The 20,842-nt window shown below is 35.9% G+C and overlaps 1 protein-coding gene across 1 annotated transcript in view; it reads left to right on the top strand.

Annotated features, from left to right (window-relative positions):
* LOC120624667 (titin homolog) overlaps positions 1–20,842 on the top strand; it is a 144,092-nt gene that overhangs the window by 98,164 nt on the left and 25,086 nt on the right. The gene's annotated exons all lie outside the window — the stretch shown is intronic.

Raw genomic sequence — 20,842 nt, 5'->3', positions numbered from 1 at the left:
TCCATCGGCGATATAATAAAATTTTAGAATACGGAAGCTGCTATTGCGACTTAACTATGATAGTAAGATAGAGTACTTTAGTACATAATTTTTATGTAACATCAACTTAAGGATCTTCATGTTTTTTGAAAATAAATTGTAGCCTATTTTATTTTGTGGTAATCTAGCTTCATTTTGGCAAAGAAAAGACGGAGCCTATTGGGTATAAACCAACAAATCCTTTCTCTTTGTAATATCAGTATAGATTTGATCAATATGTATTTTACTTTTATACATGAGACATGTGCTATGACCAGATAACAAATTAAAGATTTAAGTTTTATTACGTTAAGATTTGTCGTCTGTCTATCGGCATGCAGGTTCCTAAATACTTCATACACATTGATAAACGAGTGTCATTAGCTGCGTGTTATAAATTGTATGATGTTACTTATGGCAAATAAAACAAACGATGCGATAAACGCTAAGGATTAACTAAATTATTTTGAGAAAAGTCAATAGAAATGTTTCGTTCTGTAGATTGCAAAAATATCTCCACTCTTTCGTGCTGGTAGTTTTCAAAGTTGGAGCTCTTAGTGCTGAAATGTATCTTCACTTTACAATAACAATATTTTATAGCGTAGAATTGAACATTTCATTCGTTACGAAGACAAGTAGAGATTACACTTGTTAGTCATTGTGTATCTACTAAATAAAAATACGGTATAAGAGACCTGCTCTTTCGCAAGCTGTATTGCCCGCAGCTGTATATCAAATATGCATTAACAATTCAAATACAAATAACAATTTATAAACTGCAGGAAAAAACATGCCTCGAATTAAAAAACTATTAACATTATCGGTTGCATCGTTCCCTTGAGGTGAACAACCTCCTCTTTGTTTAATGTAGACGTCAAATAATTCAGTTTGTATTTGCTTATTGCACGTGCTATATAATTAAACTGTTGTTTAAAATCTGCTCTCTCCTTTTTCTATTCTTATCATAAGCAACTCATTCTATATTTGGGTTCAGGAAATGAGTTTAGGCGTTCGGATGTTTTTAATTTGTAAGACATAAAACGCTGAGAGATATTTATTTAGACAAACAATGCGAGTGAGAATCCTAAACATGGCAATCCTAGAGTGATGGGGTTTTTTTTATAAAAGCTATTTGAGTGTTTAACCTTAAATTATGAATTAGCTAAAATATTATTTAGATCATAGTTAGTGATTTATCTAATTATTAATGATTAGCATAGCTTCAAATTCGAGGTTCCATAGATAAGCTAAGTCTTCCATTAAATAAGTCATCATTTTTGCAAATATTAATTGTTGTTTGCCCGAATATCAGATATTATAAAGATTTCAAGGTTTGTAGTAGGTAGTAGTCGTACTTAATCAATGAAAATTGGCTTTATGTAATCAAATATAGGTCATTTATGTACAGTATATATAGGTACAGTCTGTGTGAACAAAACACTCCAGTAATTCACAAAAACGCTTTTGTCTTTAATATTGATCACTGAACGATGTAGTTGACCGATAGACCGATCAGTGTATTCAGAGATGACATCATCACATAATATGTCGTTATATTTCTAAACTCGGTTTGTTGTAAACCACAAAAGTAAAGTGTAAAGATGCTGAGGTACAAACCGTATTCCTCGAGGGAATTCAGTCGGCTGACCTCCTGAGATCATTGTGCAGGATTCGATTTCTCACGACCTCGGCCTCAGACACGCACAATACTAATTCATTTACCATATGACTGTATAATTGTTTGGCAAATCTACTGTGTAGGTGTATGTATCAAGTAGCATCAAGTTTTGAGTAACAATTACAACGCTAAATAGTAACGTGAAGATCTTCTTTATCTCCGAATAGAAATGTCCACTTACTCCATGGAAGTATTCGACTTCTAGAATAGAATAAAGCTCGGAAATTCGTACAGACTACAGAGATGCTCTCTACAGGTGGAACACGAATGTTCTCCTCCCAACGATTGACTGTTGTAATCAACTTTGATTTACAGGCATTCTTAAAGCATTGCCTACCCTAAACATTGTTTCTAGAAATTGTCTTTAATATCAGCCGTACTTAACTTCTTATCAATGTTCCACTGCTGGGCTCGGGCATCATTTTTCGATTGAACATATTATTCATGGTTATCTTATGCTATTTTGCGAGCAACAAAAGGTATCGAAGAAATATTTTTCATTCCTTTTTTTTGCGCTATTCTTGCTGTGCATACACTGTCCGAATCATTAAAAAACCTATTATTATTGACACCCGCATTAAGACCTTATGTTTTGTTGGGCCTCATTGTTTAAGTATGTAAGTATATAGATACACTACATTAGATATAATACTATACCGTTAATTTCATCAGTAACACGTATTATAACTTCTGTAAAATCTAAATAAAAACATTAAAATAACATACTTAATAATAATATAATTAAATATGTACTTGAATTTTATTATTAGCAAAGATATGATCTGTCTTATTACTGCTTCAAACAGTAAAATAAAGACAAAGATTTTAACAACGGTGGGAATTCGGTGGATTGAAAAGTAGGTATGCTTTTTTGCCAAGTTTTATAGTTAAATAACGGATTTCTGAATTGAGATCAGATTTTTTCACTTCACAACATACCAATGCAGGGCAATTTTCTGTTTTTGTGAGAAACTTTGTCTCTGCACCTACGACTAGTAATAGTTATAAAAGCTCTAGGTGACTAAAGTTAAAAAATGATTAAAGTTAAAAAATTATATTTTAACTGTAGTTATTAATTGTTAATTTAAGTACTAATAACAAATGCTACTGATGCAAAACGTTGCAATAAAATTAAATGAAATAAAAAATTATTTATTCAAACATCATAAACACTGATAAAGCTTTTATATATATTTTTTTATTATTATGAGGTGATACCTACATGCCTAATACTAATACATAGGGCACACACAGGTACACAGGGAGTCCTAATACGCAGGTGATAAATATGTTGCAAACGTGCTCAAGTCAATTTCTTGTTAGAGCTAACACCACCAACTTGCCCAGAAATAGTTCAGTTAAAATTTTGCACTGACCACCTTGACATATTAACGCGTCAACAATTATCATAAAGCGTTATAACATGTAACTCAAGTGCTACTGCGCATAATTCTCTCATGGCCAAGCGGTATTTTGATAACACTTGATAATTTCCCACGATACTTTGCCATCTTATTTTACGATTTGCTGATAGAAGCCTAAGATCACTTGAGAGTATTGAGACTCAATCGATTGGATAATTTAATAGACAACAGACCTTTCTAAAGCAGCAAGGCGAATATTTGCCTTCGAACTCTGTGTTCACAACAAGCTCTGTGTTCTGAGAAATTTGTAGCGGAATATAACTTCCGGCATGACAATCTCATCTTGCATTACAAGTAAGGTAGATATATCATATTTTTAAAAGTCGTCTAGCGAGGTAATACGTATTATATAGAAGAAAAGAAGGTATATATTGTATGGAGCTGATAATATATAAGAGATAGTTTGTAGTATGCCTATGCGTTCCCGTTTCGTTTCTGGAAATGCAATTTATAGCGTCTGTAAAACTGCCGGCGCCTCATTATATGTAAACTAAATTACAGGCTACACATATTGCACCCTTTTATGATGAAGATGCATTGCAGCTATCGACACCGCTTTCTTCTGCACATAAGATAGAGTAATAATAGATGCTGTTAAATTGTGAAATGTTGCTATTAGAAAAGCAACTGTTAGTTTCTTGCTGCCGTTTTCTCGATAGAATCTATTTTCGAAGTGTTGGTAGAGTCTACAAACAGACAGAGTACAGGCGTTTCTTGTAAAGTATAAACCTGTATAAGTAGGTAGGTAGTATAAGGATATAAACAGTTTCTATATTTCTATTTTTGTAGAAGTGCATTATTACATTACTTAAGGAAACTGCAGAGGAATTTCAAAATATGAGCGTGTAAAATAAAATCTGCACAATGAAACATTGCTAAGGTTCTTGAACGGCTTGATCTGTTATCTCTAGTGCCAAAGTTTTTTGCACGCTAACCTTGAATCACGTTTCAGTTCGAAACCTTGTTTGATTCAGATATCTCAAATAAATTATTATTATTGTTTTCGACTTGTCCTGCAGCCAGCTGAGCTTGATCATTGGTCGCAGTACCTAATTAACTTGCGTCATTTCTCGAATACATAAAAGTATTTTCGCCTGACCCCTGTGAAATTTCATATTATAATTTTCCTCTTACTCTTATCTTGACATCGTTAGCGCAGATTCTCATTTCCATATCTAAAACATTGCATAATGTTGACCTATCTTCCGCTTTAGCAGACTCGTGTCTTACACACCATGTATAACTTGTAAAGCTTTGTAGTAAGCAGGTGTAGCCTAAAAGCCTTTTCAATATATTTTTTTAAGTGTTAAAACATGTATATTCCGTGACTTACGTTGCAGACGTTAATGGGTAATATGATAAATTTTTTTCAGCCCAAAGATAACCTCTTTGGTTCGGTTTTGCAGCCTCTCATGTTTGTTATGTAGGAATAGTAACGGTAAACCTCAATTTGGTACGTTCTAGTGAAGCTGAATCTCTTTTTTTTTCCTACCTCAAAAGAACTTAAAAGAACTTTAATTGTAATGGAATAATAATTGTGAACAAATTTGACCATAATGTAAAATTACTGTTGAAAAATATGATGCACACTAACATTGAAAAAAAAAACCATCAAAAAAACAATTGCAAAAGCTACTTAGTACTTATTAAAAATACATTTTGTGTGTACACGTATTTTGCCCTAACTATCCATATATAATTCGAACTTAAGTTTATTAACACTTCTTATTAAGTGTCCATTTAAATATATGTATAATGTAACGGATAAACTTTTCGCTTAGCATTCATACAATAACTTTCTACTATTATTATCTTATTATGGTTAGAAATACTGTTCTCATTACATTCTTTTTTTCGAGTGATAATAATGTTCAAGCTCAGCTTTCATGCCTCATGCTATACACGCTTCGTTAGGAATGGCTATTACAAGCTCAATACAAACGACTGTGAATCATCTAAAATGAGAGGGAAGCGTTTTATACAATAAGTTTCTCAACATCTCGGCGCCATTGGAGCCACTACTCAACACATAATAAACCTCGTACAATTTGGTATCGGCTAGTAGTTATCTATAGGCTTACCCGATCTGTCAGGACATTTCAGGATTTCCAGGCTATTCTCAGGATTGCTGCTGGAATTTGCAAGATGAACCACTATGAACCCTCAAGATTTTTTGAATTTTCAACGAGATAAAAGTTTTGCAGTTTTTAATTTAATTATTGATTTATGCGTACTTCATATGTCAAACTTATTAAAAGTATAGCTCAATCTGAACACCGTTAGTCGGTTTCTTCTATTCGACCATTGAGCCCTCATAATAGAAAAAACTCTGTGTACGTTTGAATTTGATAATATTATGAATTTGAAATTGTTGAGAACGTTTTAGACTAAATTCTTAAACTCTTAAAATTATCAGGATTTTTCAATGGAAAACAAGCCTTTTTTCCGGACTTTTTTTTTTTGTAACCTTTGTTATTTATGTAATAAGGTATACCTATGCAACTAATTTACCTACATGCCTTCATAACTTAGCTTCGCTTGATTGTACTTTACGAGTATACATTGTGCTCCAATGAACCGTGAACGTACCTAATGAACATTTAAGTGTGCACACGATCCAAAATTGAGACATTGATTACTAATGGCCCGTTTCAATGACCTGGCACTTTATATTTATTTTACTATTGTCACATTACACGTTTAAACTAAATGCAACTTTCAAATGGCTGTAATTTGTATATGAAATGGTACAACAGATTATTTGTAATGACTGTAGTGAATGCGATAATTGTGTCTAGAGGCGAAAGAGGTATGTGAACACTGTGATAGATGGAGTGTGTCGTTGCTAAGTGAGCTTGTTCCGTGTTTAAGAGGTTCGCATTTTATTTTCTCTTTGAATGATAAAGTAGTTTTTTTAAAAGATAAGCAGTAGATGCTTTGTTTATCTGCCTTTCTGTTTTTGTATCATCAAAGAATTTGTACTGATTGAATTTTTTTCAGAAGAGTTTTAATCTAGATGGTTCTTGACTTTATGTTTAAAGAAGGGTTATTAGCTCTTTTTCCAGCTTACTGTTTTAGTACTCTATCAGTTTTGAAATATCATTTTGGTGTAATTCTACACAACTTTCAGCAGAACTGTCGTTTTGATCTTTATTGTCATCTTAGATGTTTGGTTTTTGTTTTCGTTTTATTAATTTTAATAACTTATTTTGTTGAGTATTTAACATTTATAAAGCCAAGAATTTCATTCCAGTTCGTTCAGAATACTTTTACTGCATAGAAAATCAGCAAAAACTTGGATCTTGTAAGTGTATTTCAACTAAATTGGTTTCAGGACTGCTTGGAGTTTCAAATCATTTGAATTTTTTTTTGTTCAAATATTATTGGAGCTTTTAAAAAAACCCTCAACTAATCGTTCAATAGCCACTGACTTTGTCCAGTGCATTATGCGTAAACGTAGGTATTTCATGAGTGTACTATGAAGTCCACTCATATAAAAGTGTCTACGATACCCTTAGTATAAGATTTGCAAATTCGCAATCGTGGGGACGTTTGCAAGTATCTAAATGCTATGGCATCAAAGTATAGTGGACAAATGGCAATATGGCATGAAAGTTATGTTAATGGAGTTAGAGTCTCTAATCCTGCAAGTTCTGCCTAAAGAGCTGCTTAAAGTAGTGTGGCAAATGTGGTAAATATCAGCTTCAAAGTAAGATTGATAAGTCCATTTTACTCTGTCTTTACATAGTTCAATACTCGAAAAAGATGCGAGCGTATAAATCTTATACTAAGGATTAGTACAGAGTGCCAGTGAAATCCTTTAGGGACCTGCCATCATTTAACTGTCAAATATTAAAATAGTGATATTTACACCGTGTTTTCGGTTGTGGTTCATAGTTTTCAACACAGCTTCATCCGGCTAGCTGCAATAAATTGACCAGCACCTACTTAGCGTGCACAATGCGTTCCTAACAGCTGAAAGTCCGATTGCCCCTGATACGGATAACTGTAATCGAGTTAATATAAATTGTATTATAATTATCTAACTATTGATGTCAAACATAGAAGAGAGGATTATCAAGCTTATAATAGCTCAGATTAGGTACCTAACGATTATTAGATTTTGACGGCCGACTGGCGCAGTGGGCAGCGACCCTGCTTTCTGATTCTAGGCCGTGGGTTCGATTCCCACAACTGGAAAATGTTTGTGTGATGAACATTATTGTTTTTCAGTGTCTGGGTATTTATCTGTATATTATAAGTATTTATATGTATTATATTCATAAAAATATTCAACAGCTATCTTAGTACCCATAACACAAGCTACGCTTACTTTGGGGCTAGATGGTGATGTCTGTATTGTCGTAGTATATTTATTATTTATTTATTTTTATCACCAGATGATAGCCATAATGACTGGACCAATTGATAAAAGTGCTCTCAGAGCATAAGAAAAGTAGATGTTCGCAACACCAAAATCGATCACGTATCCGGTGTTAACATTTTTAACCTTTAAACTGTCTTGAATCAACTTCGCCCAGCCAGTGAAATTTATAATTTGCGTGGAACAAAAATTGTATGCAACGTTATTTCCTCTGGCTGCTATCCGACTTAAATAAGGAGTAACATACTTAATTATTAATAGTCTTAAGTCTAGGAAGTGTCGTGCCAATAAAAAGGTCCAAACTCAGCTGAATATTTCGGATACTAATGTATCCAACCCAACGCTGGTATTCTATCAGCACTGTTTTGAGGGAAGTCCTGTTAAAAATGACTTATAAGGAGAAAAACAGAGAGTAAGATAATTTTACATTGGTCAAGAGTTGTGACTTTGAAATTGTGAAATTTTAAGAAGTTATTTTGATAGCTTTTCAGGAAAAGCTTCACAATCACTCTTTGTAGCTAATCGACCAATATTCGCAAACACAGGATCAGGTTCCGTTTTTAACGAAAAGCTTTCCAAATCACGCAAATCTTAATGCAGATCGGCTTAAGTGATTGTGAGAAATCGCAGCGATGGTGAGAGCCGGTTTCGGTGTGTATCATTAATCGTGTCAATTGTAAACAAGCCCGTATGGCGGCGCCGGCGGTGAGTCACACAGTCGCGATGTGGGCCGGCGCGGGGCATTGTGCCAGAGTCAAGACTTTGGAGTGCCTGTGAGGAACTGCATTGTATGATTGTATGCAAAGGAGGCGCAGGCGGGCGCCCGCGACGCCCTCGTGTCCTAGGACAGCGATTTCCAAACATTTGCAGTAGTAGCTAAGCATTCTGTGATAGAGCTCGTCCGGAGAAATATAATAATAATAATAAATTCAGACGATTCCATCCATAGATTGTTAGTATATTAGTAACAATTTCCTTAACCACTAAGTTAGTATTGATTTGTTTAAATAATAAAAATAGATGAAATAAATAAAAAATAAACAACATTACACTCGCTCGATTGCTACTCTCACACAGTGGCACAGTATAGGGCAGTAAAATCTGGCAGCAAATACCTTTAGAATGCCGTTGTCGCTGGTACGTAAACGCTGTAGCAGAGAGGCTGCTTTGTTACGCATTATGGCAAAAAAGTCATTTGTTGCTGCATCTGCGAACATTTTAGAGGCGCTACAGCGCCACGGTAGCCTCAACAGCATTCTAAAGGCGTTGTTATATTGAACACGCCACTATTACCACTACGCTTATTTCTGCCGCAAAGCAGCATTTTTATGTTATGTTCCAGTTTGAATGGCGTGGTTGCCGATGTAATGTAAAGGCATATTTGGCTTAACACCTACGCCTCACTTTGTATTTACTGTCTTTAAGACTTATCTGTGAAACCGAAACGTTAATAGTATTTTAGTTAACTATTGTCATAGTTTTACTATTGGAAATCAGATACAGCCCTAACATAACATGCAAAAGAAAAAAAATAACTGACTCCTGTCACTTTATTAGTACGCGTCGCGTAGCGTAGGTACTATGCACGTGTCGGTCTTACACACGGTCTTTAACACTTAGAATGTTTTAAATTAGTTTGTATGGAAAAATAAATATGCTTTTTAGATTTAATATTTTTAAATTCTTATGCACCCTTCATCGGGATTCCGTTACACGTTGTTTTTTCTATATACCACTTACTTAAAGCAAGGCCAAACCTTAAAAGAAAGACAGGTCAAATGAACACACTTTCGTATATATAATATTAGTAATGATCACGTCAGTTTGAGCATGAGTCCTGTGTTAATAATAGGACTTCGATATATATATAAATAAATAAATAAATATAACGTTTAAAAGCTTGCAAATTTCATATCAAGGCAATACTGTAGGAAGGTAACCCGTCTTGAGCATTTGATTGATCAAAATATCTGCTGCAGTAAATGCAGAGAACATCCCATCTATCTTTAACTTCCTAAATTTTCTAGTTCACTAGATTAACCTAATTTTCTTTTCGTGATGCAATTCCATATCCAATTATTTGGGAAAAGCTGTCTTAGGGAAAGCGTGTATTGAGGGGACCCGTCTGACCGACTTATTGTTTGCGGTATTTCTATGAATTATTTTTATCGCGCACACGCTTAACCTATTTACATTTATAACACAGTTGCCTTTTGTTTACGGCTAACTCTTGTAATAAACATAGTAAGGTGAAAAGCCACTTCAGCCACACTCGACTTTTACAGCTCTTTCAGAGTTAAGAATATAAGTGCCATTGCACCTTATGTGGTACTTTTTTCCGTCTTTTATGTAATCTTAGAGTTAAAGAAAAATACAGGTAAAGTAACGAAGCTCTAGAGTGGGGTCCCAAGGGGGTGAATGAAATAAATAATCGTCCAAACCCTCAAACTAGCATTGTGTAGCCTGCTCGGCTACCATGGGTAGGATACATTTTCTGCACGGGCGTAGGACAAACTGTTATCTTCTACCACAATTACTCCGAACATAAGCGCATGGGTGGAAATAATATATGTGTATACTGTATACACGGAGATATGTTTCACCTCTTCCGCGTTACCGTGATTTGGCAAATGGATAGGTAAATTTTATCCCTTGTCAGTGGATATAATTAGGTGATATTTTTTTTCACCTGCCTTTGCTTAAGGGTCCAAACTCTAAATCCCTCCCCTATGGGAAAGTAGGTCCGAGAGTGACACTATTAGACTGCGGACAATAAATCTAAGTGAGCAGCGGACTTACGAAAGTAATTAAATTTTAAGGGAGTCGTGTACTGATCGGCGACAACAGAGTCCTGCTTGTTCGGTGCACGTTATCAGCTCGCTCGGCTCTCTCTCACGATTCGTGTCGTGATGACACTCCTTGGAGATTCACGACTAGATAGCTCATCTGTAAACTTAGCAACGATATTCGTCGAGTCGCGATCGCGATCGTAGACTTTTCTATTCTATTCTATTCTAGGATCGTAAACCTGTAACGTTATATTCAGTACAGAGACTGCTGCACCAACCAGCCTTTTAACATTCCACTGCTGGATACAAGCTTTCGTTCTCATAAAAGAGGGTTTCAGAGCACAGACCCACTATGCTACTCCAATGCGAGATGGTTGACTTTCAAAATTCATTATAAAATGTTAGTGATAACAGAAGCCCTTGCGACGGCATAACGTGTTCTCCGACGTACGGTAGTGGATACTGCCTATTTCCTAACAGAAAATCTTATGACAGAAAAACTATAGGTACTTACCTATGAGAATTCTTGGCGCATCTCAAGAATTGAACTCAAGTAAGTGTCAATATCTCAGGTTACTATATACTTTTTCTATGTATCCAGACTAAACACTTTAACGGTGGTAAGGCAGGGTGGTAGGCCGAAGCCTCCCCGAACAAAAAGTCGTCACCGAAAGCATCTATAGTTAACACTCGTGAAAAGACCGCGCGGGGCATACATTGTAGTATAAAATATAATAGATAGAAATAATCATGTTATTTGCTTGCATTCCTATAAAAAAGTCGGTTAACGAGTTTCTTTTTTTCGTCAAGAGTGAAGTTATTATACCGGCTGGCACACTGGCGTAAAAAGATCATTTTGTTTTCTTACGTCATTCATAGATAGAACTTTTTCTTGCAATGTCCGAGTTGGAATGTGTCCAAGTTGATTTATCGACGTACAAAAGGCATGTTTTTTGCAATTTTTTAATCTTCTGCAGTATTTTCTCTCTTTTGTAGTGGTTTTTTAAGCAAATCTTGTTAACTCATGTTAGTGATTTTTTTTTCTGTTATCCCGATTTCAGAATAAAATCATAAAACGTGAATCGGACTAGCGAGCAAGCGAAGCAAAACAAATGCTTGGTAAACATTTACCTACTACTACTATTTTACTTACTGCAAAGTTAAGGTAGGTATGTATTCGTATGCAAACATATTATCTATTTTTTGATGTTATAATATTACCGTAAAATGACATTTGATGAATAATATTCCTAATCATAGTCGTCCAAAACCTCCAAGCCCCTTTTCGTTAAGACCAGACTCCAGATATAATAACATCTCACGTGTAAGCCAAAACACTTTATAACTGTACTAAGGAAATAAAGGGTCAAGATGACGAATGCATTAAATCCCAAGCGGGAATACATTATCCTTGACCCGCCCCGTTAGGTATTTTTATCGAGAGGTTCATCGACCGCATCTTAATATAATTGTCTTGCACGTAAGGTTGCATTAATGTATTCGTGAGTTAAGTATTGAGTAAATATGAATGTAAGCACCTTGGTGGTCTAACACTTAGAGTGTTCGGCTACATGATCACGAGGTCCTGGGTTCGATTCCGGGGTCGGAGTTGATGTAATAAAATCAGTTTTTCTTTTAAGAAATTCTTGGTACCATGATGTCCTCTCTGACGAGGAATCTCATAGTAGAGGTGGCCTGTGCTTAGCAGTGTTTACCCACTCGGACGGGGAAATATGAAAAATATTACACACACTTTGGTTCTATCTTTAAATAGGACCTGCATGCTTACAAAGACACACTGCTACCTCATTCAATAACTTTTCTGACAGGTGAAAAACACATAATTTGACAGCAGCAGTAGCTTTAATTGTTGGTAAGCTTGTGTAAATGTAAAAATTCCCTTCAAGTACGAGTAATATGAAATAATTTGGGTAGGCACTGCTTTTGTGGATGTATGAAGTGCACGCCACTGCTTTCATTGCTTGCCCAGTGACGTGTAGCTTTGATTATGGGCGTTGGTTACTTTACCATCAGGTTGACCATCTAGTTCGTCAATTATTACTATATAAAAAAAAACGATGTGAATCAAACCTACACCTACCTAGTACTTACTCACTTATAAAGCGCACACTGCTGAGCCCAGAGAGCGCGTAATATTTCCGTTGGCACTGCAATCAAACGCTCCAATTAGTAGATAGTTAATCGGATGTATCGTGTATTCGGAAATAGCAATTCTGATTGATTCGGTCGGGTCTGGCGACTCATCTGCCAAATCAAATATCGCAATGCGCACATCCCGCGCCCGGGTATTTCGCGAGTATACCCAATGCAGCGTCAATTATTATGTCTATAGAAAACCAGTCGGGAATCTAAGCTAAGCCAAAAGTTTTGGTGACCTCATTGTTCCTATTAGATAATCAATACATTTTCCGATTATATCCCCTTCCAAGGGATAAAATTGAAGTGCCCTGCTGCCAAAGCTCGGCAACAAGGAACCAGAAAAGTTTACTCTCTTATAGTATTACACTTACATTATTCGGATATAATTGCTACACGTGCGTCAATGTCGGGCAATGATACACTGTGGAAGGAGATACATTTCTGTCCGGGGAGACAAATGTGCATGGGCATTTGCTGAATTTATGTTCCAAATTTCCTCTGGTTTGTCTGTGGGTGGTTACCAACCTACCGACAAAGATTTAACCGGTCGGGTAGGATGCTGCCTCTAATTTGTTAGGAGTATGGGTTTAATATAACTGCCATACCCGTAACAGTTTAGCTCGCTACCATATTAGACGGTGTCATCAATTACCACCAGATGAGATTGCGTTGAAGTAAAATAATATCAGCATTTAAGGTTAAATATAATCAGCTAAAAGTTTATTTCTCGATAATATCGAAACAATAATTTTATTTACAGGCACGTTAAAATAAGCCATCCCTGTGCAAAGTAAATCCGTTGCTGTGTTGCTGCGTGAAAGAAGGAAAAAGCAATAAACACTTTCTCGCATTTAAATTATTAAAATAAAATAAAATAGCCTTTAATTCCAAAACGTCATTTCATACACACGAATAAACATTTATACTTTTAAATTTAATAAACATTAATATATTGAATTGTTAGGTTAGGTATGGTTTTACAATAATATTGAATTAAAATTATGTACTTAAATTATTAATTAATTATGTCACGAGTTTCGGATTGCCTGTTGGCAAAGGCCTCGTCTAGCTCTCGCCACTGCTTCCTGTCGTGCGCTACTCTGCGCCAGTTAGGTCCCGCGGTCTGTTTAATGTCGTCTTCCCACCTCCTATATGGTCTATGGTATTTAAATTATTAGTAAATATTAAATGAATGTAACTGGAGAAGGATTCCTTCATATACCTACATCAAACAAAACACGACAGCTTTCCTGACTGATTTCGGCCACGGTTTCAATCTACAGAGTGGTCTTCCAACTACGTACACACATCCGAAGCGACTGGAAAAAGATGAGGCGCATAGCCGACAGCTAACGATCTCTCCGAGGAACGGGTGGGTCAACGCCAATTTCCAAACTCCGGACTGGTGGATACTTATTGTGTCTTGATAAAGAAACCCAATACTACATTCATTGGCCCGACCTAAGGATCGAATCCCGAAATCGAACTATACCAACGAGGTAGTTGGTCTTGTGTTAGTGCCTACCTTGGTCGACCACCTTGTACCCCCACTGCCTCAGAACATTAATTAATTATTATGTTTACGATAGTGGTACCATTATCGTAAGCGCTCTAATTCGTGAAAGCGTAAAACACAAAGTAAAGATGTCGCCCAGCTGCATGTTATGCAAACATAGCGCACGAAGAGGGTTTTTGCATACAACAGACATGCAAGCCATTTACGATAGAAGTTTATAGTAAACCGCTTGTGAATAACACAAATATTTCAATACAATTATCGTATTTTGTCATTCATTCCGTATTCTAATCCTCAATGTGCTACCCAAAACTCTAAGTTGGATTGTCACACTCGTTTTTCATTCAGGCATGCAGGTTTCCTCACGATGTTTTTCCTTCATCGTTTAAAGCAAGTGTTATTTAAAATGCTCAAATTAAAAACATAACTCTGAAAAGTCAGTTATGCGTGGTCGAACTCGGTCTCCACGAAAGGAAATCCGAAGCCTTACCTACTAGGTTATCACTACTATATAGATATTCATCACATTAAATACAAAATTCGTTCTAACAGCTGTCAGATAAATTATGCCTGCATAAATTGAATGACGGGACGAAGGTATCTAGGCACTGATCGCCTGCCTGGCGGCATTATTTAGGATAAATTATACCTACCTATTATCAGAGTTAAATTCTTTAGACATGAATACATAAGGTTGAACGACCGTGAACTTAGTTTAATCGTACGATGATAAATTTTGAAGGCCTCTGGTGTCCCTATACTTTGCGTTTTCATTGAATCTCCTAAAAGATAAATGCTGTCTAGCAGATTTTAATTTACCTATTTATTTATTTCTTACCAAAAGGTCTTAAGTTATATTAACTTAATTAACGTCATAGTTCTACGTTCAATATTATGACGGTCTTTTGTAGGGATTTCCTCACTCCAGCGTTGCAAATTTAGCTTTGCGAAATCATCATCATGCCAACCAGTGGACTAGTGTTTGACTATTTTTTTTTTATGGAATTTCATATACCACAGCCTTGTGTGGTATATGGAAGGCTGTGTTCTTATGTCGATAACTCTGGCACGTCTAAGGATCTTCTATATTTCTTTTATCACTATATTTCTAAGCGTTACATTCTCACTGCATCAAACTAAATAATCGATTCAGTTTTTATTTATCCTTACTTTCTTTCTAGTATGTATTATAAATGCGAAAGTGTGTTTGTTTGTCTTTCCATCACGCTCTAACAAAGCAATCATTCATCTTCATTTTCGGCATAGAGCTAGTTAAAAGGACGCTTTTACTAATCTAATACATGTATACTTATTTTAACATATAACCTATTACAGCAACGAAACTGAAAAATAATGATCGCCTATATAACATAGCCTACTTTTTATCCCAGAAAAACAAACGGTTCCCATTGGACTTGTAAAAAACAACGCGAAGTACGCGGCGGGCAACAGCGAGTATAAGGATAATTAATATGAAACACTTTTCTTTGAAACAGAAGTCTACATACCTACCAACTATATAAACTCTATGTAAACAAACCTATAAAACTAAATTGGCTGAGTATGACGTGAGTAAGTTCGTTAGGACTACAAATTTCACACCAAGCGATTGCATGAATCATGTATGACACACAATTCAGATAGCCTCGGCTGCACCGTGAATTATCTAGCGCTGTAATTTCGATTCGTCTAGCGAAGTGAGGTCGGTGTCCGTGATTCCGTGCCACGTGATCGAAGCCGTTTTCACTAAAGCTATTGGCTGCTAATATAAGAAATGCAATAGGTTTCATTACGAGGCTTGTAAACACCACCTAGGAGAAGGTAAGGGACTTCTTTATATAAAGATCTGGTGGTAAATGATCTGTCTAAGATGTTAGGAATTGTGGCTGCTTACAGTTTTAATCAGTTTTTACGCGACATCGAATCGCAACACTAAATCTCGGCACGACTTTAAGGGTAGAGTGGTAACTATCCACGGCCGAAGCCTCTCACCAGACCAGACCAGAGCAAATTCAGATATTATAAATTCCCAAAATGCCGCTTTCGGGAATCAAACCCGGGAACTCAAATTTAAAACTACGGCCGCGCCAGGGTCATAACATTGAGGTCACAGGGTTCAACGAAGAGAAATTCGTAAAAGCAAATATGTGAACCACCGTCCGCTTTTAACAATCCATAGTCCTATGGCAACGAACGAATGTGTCAGACTCTAAGTAGATACATAGAAATGTTATAAAATATGCCCTTTAGCACTGGAAGTATAGAAAACACTCGACGCCGATCGACTGCTTCCAGCGTCCGCGCCGTAATACTACGCGTAAGCGCACGTACTGTGCTGCCTACATTTTTGTTTTTAAGCGTAGTGTAAAAACAATGTACTTTTCTTAAAAAATACAAGAAAGTCACTAACAGTTACAAAAATTGCGGCAAAAAAATATCGACATAATATGCAACGTGTAAAAAATAACATAAGATGCATACGTATATTACATAAGGAATAACCCTGTAAAAATAATAAATCAAAAGAAGCATATTAATTTTTCCATAAATACGAATTAAAAACATTCTAAGTGTTTACTTAAGACAACAATATTGAAGCTAAAAGACCGACACGCGCATAGTACCTACGCTACGCGACTCGTACCTAATAAAGTAATAGGAGTCACATGATTTTAATTTTGCATGTGATGTTAGGGCTGTATCTGATTTCTTTCAGTAAAAGCTATGGTTTACTCAAAAACTATTAGGTTTTTGGTTTCATAGATAGGTCTCAGAGACATCACATAATGTAGGTCTAAAGCCTGTGGAGTATTATTTCGGTTTTCATTTACACTTTGTATATGTGTAGGGGAATATAATTCGACTGATAGATATGACCGCACATTGGGTTCACAGAAAAACAGGGAGTGTTCAGAAACAGTAACTAAATGTGAAAAATTGGTAATCTTTAATTGACAGAAGTAGGCATATTAAATAATTGCTATTGTAGGTAATACTGATACTACTATAGGTACTCTAGTAGGGAGGTATGTGATATAACGGACCACTTTTTAATACGCCGATGTATTCACTCGAGTGCCTTTTAAAGCTACGCTATCTGATAAATGAACGAACTATATTGCATTTATGAGGCTGATATGATTCCATTTTATGAAACAGCGCGACGTCTCATCTCTACAAATTGCAATTCAGTATAGAGCCGCTGTTTGCAATAAAGATTAGCATAGATATCGTATTGATAACAGCCGATAATGGCCGCCATTTGCAATGCATTTCCACTAATACTTATCTCCTTATCTGCTATCGATCACGAAGACTTGTTTAATCTTTTTCAAAATAGTGCTGACACATAGTCGTAAATCTATACTAATACTATAAATACGAAAGTTTGGATTGTTTGTTTTCCAGTCACGCCAGACCGAAGAAAGATCTAGATGAACTTTTTCATGGAGAGAGATTATACTCTGGTTTATAATTGAGTTACTTTTTATCCCGGAAAATGTAAGTTTTATTTTGTTCTTCACAGAGCTAAAGATCGATATGTTTTGTGTATACCAAGGGTTTGGAGAATAATATTGATTATGTTGTGGGGTTTTATTTTATAATCAAATAAAGTTAAAAAGTAGTTCAAAAACAGAAATAAAAATATTAAATTATAAAAAAAAAACCCGAGTTGTTATCATTTTATGAAACCCATTACGTCACGGTAATATATTGCCACTTCTCCACCTCTCTAATCAGCACGGGCTAAAATTAAGAAGTGAAAAACAAAATCCTCTAGTCCATTTGGTAAATTGGAAAAAAAACAAACTTGTACCTGCAATGAAACTCTTTCATGCGCAATATTCGTGCATATGAATAACTAACAAGACTAACTAAGCTTGTTTACGCGGCCAAGAATGTAGCACTTGTTGCGTGGGTTTCCAAGTTTTGCATATAAAGGTAGGCGTGATTTGTCGCATGAAAAAGACACTGAGCTAAGTGGAGCGTGCATTAGGATAAAAGGGCTGAATTTAACTCTTGTCTGGCCCGTATTTTGTCAGCCGAGCGTCTCTGAGCTTTCATTTAACTTCAAACAAAAGGAGGAGGATCGCAATTTTTTTTTTGCGTGCAAGTACACGGATTTCTTCGAAGTTTTTTATTCGTATTGCTTAATCCTGTTGGTTACGCGAAGTTCTTGATTTATTTTAATTCTCCAGCAACTTTAATATTCCGGTAACATGAGTTATTTATTTTAAGCATAAATAATCCGCAACAGTGGGAATAATTTTGGCATTTATTAAACAATTTTTACATGTTTTGGAAACAAAATTAATTCACATGCAGTTAAAACTGAACTGAACATCCACTAAGAAGTCAAAATCTGTCCGTCCATGCCCATTAATACAGTTTGACGGTCGATTTGCGCAGTGGGCAGCGACCCGGCTTCCTGAGTCCAAGGCCGTGGGTTCGATTCCCACACCTGGAAAATGTTTGTGTGACATGAATGTTTTTCATGTGTTTATGTGTAGGTATATTATAAGTATTTATATATATTATTCACTTAAATATTCATCTTAGTGCCCTTAACACAAGCTATTTCACACATACGTCGCGCGTCAGGCCTAGATTGCGAAATGTGTATTGTCGTAGTATATTTATTTATTTATTAAGGCACAAACATAAGCTGTTCTTGTAGATATTTTTATATCAAATATCGGTGGCTATCACATAAATGCCTTGTGGTTGTCTTAAAGCGAATTAAGTGCAATAATTCATTATCTTCTACTGATTATAAGGAGCCTAAATTGGACAGGTATATTGATCAACTCTCCACATTCCCATCAACAGAACCTGATTTATATTTCCTGACCAACCAACTGCAAAATTAGGACTAAAATTTATCAAGAAGATTCGAATAGCCTAACTTGATTTTTATGAAAGTAGATTGAAAACGCCTGTGTGTATATATATGTAGGATATAAAAATAGCATAATTTTCTACACTCAATAATGCAAGAAAATACTGAGGCAAATATCTTGAACATTCGCCTGTGTATTTCTATGTCTCTGCTCCTTAAAGGACATGAAGTAAGCCTGCAGTTTGAGCACACCCTACAGTCACCACGGCATGCACAACGCATGAGCAGTGAGGCGCGATCGATGGCGGGACAAACCGAATTATAATTTAATATCCATACACTGCCACGGATATAGGAAATAACTTATGTTTTATATAAGCAGGCTTTCCAGGTTTAAGAAATATTGTATTGAGATAATGTTCTCAGAGGGATTACTTCATTGAAACTCGAATAAATCACATGAATGTCAATATACATACTGGCATTGGAATTGGACTTAGCAATTTCTCGAAAAGTGAGAATTATAGATTCTGTGAGACTATTTAAGTTAGGTATTAGGTAGTAATCAAAACAAAACTTTTTTCCAAAAAAATTTAATTCCTTTGATAAATTGTTCATATAATTGGTTATATAATTTCGTTTAATTTCAACATATATTTACCAACTAACAAGATGGCAATTTCCGGAATATAAGACGACAAGAACACGTCGAGTAAAACAATATAAGTAGTACAAACTTGTTAATTAAACTGCTTCCAGCATCACCTAACGAACTAGGTAAATAATACTATCAGAGCCCATTTTGATTCAGCGAGCTTAACTAGTACCGCCTCGTCCGCCATGTTTGATAATAATTTGACCAAACTATTGTTTACAACAGTTAAATGTTTCCCGGAACACACATACATTGTGGCCTGATTCTCATCTTTCACGCGTTAAATTCAATTCTGTTGTAATTCGGGTCGGCTTAGTGCAGTGGAAGCTGTCCATTGTGTGTCACATTGTTTCACTGTGAGATCAGCGGGTTCACGCAACAGCCGACATTCTCTTTTAAGTGGTCAGGTATCACTGGTATCAGGGCATTAATGGATAGAACGTGTAACTAAATGTAAAGGAAGGCTTAATATTTAGCCTGATTTTCATAAAAATGCGTTGTTAAATTTTTTAGAGAACTGCGCTCTCCATATTTTCAAGAAAGGAAGCCGAGTGAATCTTTAATGTCTATTCTGTTCACTTTAACGTACACGTAAGTAGGTTCAGGTACCTTTTCAAAGAGAAGATTGAATAGGCTCTTGTCCTCCACTAAACTTTGATGTAGTACGGGTTAAGGTTATAAGTCTTTTAGAGATAGAGGCTTTTTTCAAGCCCCAGAATTCCGATGCAGTTTTGCAATTATAATTAAATGCAATCTATCTTTTCGTTTATGTATCATAGACACTGTCAGTGTGAGATTTAAGATTTTATTAAATTAATGAACTACAATGTAGATAGTCCACCAATTCGCACCAATCCACTAATCCCCACTTTGGGTCTACCAATCCACACTAGGCCAGCGTGGTGGACTACGCCAATAAACCCCTCTCATTCTCAAGACCTGTGCCTTGTAATAAGTCGGTAGTGGGTTGGTGATGATGTATGTTTATAATGATAGTAGTATAATATTTGGTTTCCAATTTTCCCGAGTTTTATGTCGTTAGCTTGTTATATTATTATCAACGTACTCAGGTTTAAGGAAACGAGTTTATAGAGGCAAATTGAAAAGCAGCAGACAGTGCAGGCAACCTTCCAATTACAGGACGCAAATCCGATCGGCGCCGCGCTGCTTGCTGTGCGCGTTAATTAGAGAATTCCCGCTAGTACGATGTATAACTAACTCTCCAGTCTCCCATGCCCTCTGGTCCTCTCCCGCTCACGCTAGCCAATTAGCGACCACGTGATGGAGCTACATGTACTGAGTTCCCACTCAATAACAAGCAAACTAGCCCACTTTTTACTGATGCATTAATATCAGAAGTGGGATATTTCAATTATGG

This window comes from Pararge aegeria, chromosome 6 (genome assembly GCF_905163445.1).
Source record: "Pararge aegeria chromosome 6, ilParAegt1.1, whole genome shotgun sequence".
In the NCBI taxonomy this organism is placed as follows: Eukaryota; Metazoa; Arthropoda; class Insecta; order Lepidoptera; family Nymphalidae; genus Pararge; species Pararge aegeria.
This window is presented reverse-complemented; position numbering and strand designations above follow the sequence as displayed.